The sequence below is a fragment of the Sceloporus undulatus genome, chromosome 1 (assembly GCF_019175285.1).
Source record: "Sceloporus undulatus isolate JIND9_A2432 ecotype Alabama chromosome 1, SceUnd_v1.1, whole genome shotgun sequence".
Lineage (NCBI taxonomy): Eukaryota > Metazoa > Chordata > Lepidosauria > Squamata > Phrynosomatidae > Sceloporus > Sceloporus undulatus.
The window spans coordinates 18,888,367-18,889,766 of record NC_056522.1 but is presented as its reverse complement, the minus strand read 5'-3'; positions in this window follow the sequence as shown (position 1 = coordinate 18,889,766).

Here is a 1,400-nt window from a genome sequence, read left to right as displayed (position 1 = left end):
CATTCAATCGTGCTTGGCTTACTGGCAAAATGAGCCACCTTCACCCCATGCAGCTGATGCCCAATAAAGTAGGTTTGATGACTGTGGCAATAATGTCACAGGCATGACTATGTAGTGATCATGGATGCAGAACAGTTACCTAGAACTGCTCATCTGTAACTGTTCTGTATTCATGATCAACACTTAGTCATAACTGTGACACTGCTGCCATGATCATTATTACCCTCCAATCTACTTTAACACGCACCAACTTCATGGGAAGAAGGAGGTCAATTTTGCCATTGATCCATGGTTGACTGATGTTTCCATCAGGTCTGGGGAGGTTGAGCAGGAAAAAAATTACTTCGTCGAGTATATGTAGTTAAGAATACTTAACTAAGATAACAATATTTAACCAATTAACTGGTACAGAATTCTGGCTGTACTTTTCTGTCTGTCTGTAAATAAGGTGTGAAAACAGAGAAAAGAGAAAAATATTTGCCAGGAAATTCATCATGTTTACTTTTAAATCCCAGTTAATCTGAATACAGCAAACTGGATACTAACCTTGGAAGCTGCAGACAACAAACGTGACAACATGTCAAGCATTGGAAAGATATAAATGACACCTCATACTGTAAGTATCTCTTCTCCTGGCTAAACACAAGGACGTAGCCAGGATTTTAGGAAGGGGGGGTCCAGACTAAGTGCTACCATTATAATGGGGCTTGGGTGCGGCAGCGCAGCAGCACACACCATTCATTTTTCTAATGGAAGGGGAGGGGGGTCTGGACCCCAAGAACCCTCCCCCCCCCTTGGCTACGTCCCTGCTAAACATACCCAGGTCTTTCAAATTTTCTTCACTGGACCTGGTCATCAGTTTGGAGTGTTGTCCTTTTTGTATCTATGTTCCAGTTTTCTGAAATTCTTCAACTGTGATGGCCAGAACTGGTCAGAGTCCTTCAACTGACATTTGGCCAGAACAACATTTACTTCTTGTGAGCTTGATAAAATAGAGATGCAGGCTAGAATGTCATCAGCTCTTCTAGGAATCACTTCACTCAACTGCTTCATATTTATCCTTTAACCTCTACAGTCTTTCCATATATCAAGCTGGATGTCATCTGTGTGTTCAAGTCTTCTTAACTAAGGACAGGACATTATTATTATTATCTCTTATTATTATTTTCTTCAGTACTAGTACAGTACCCTAAGAATGCTGAATGTATTTAGAGTGGTCAGGTCAGGTCAAGCTAGATGCTGCTGTTCCATTTCTTAACTTATCTTGGTTTGCAATTCTTTCCTTTTATAAATAAATAATAAAATAATAATAAATTTATTATTTTTATACCGCCCTTCCATAGATCAGGGCGGTTCACAGCAAATATCAATAAAACAATTAAGAATACATAAAAACACCC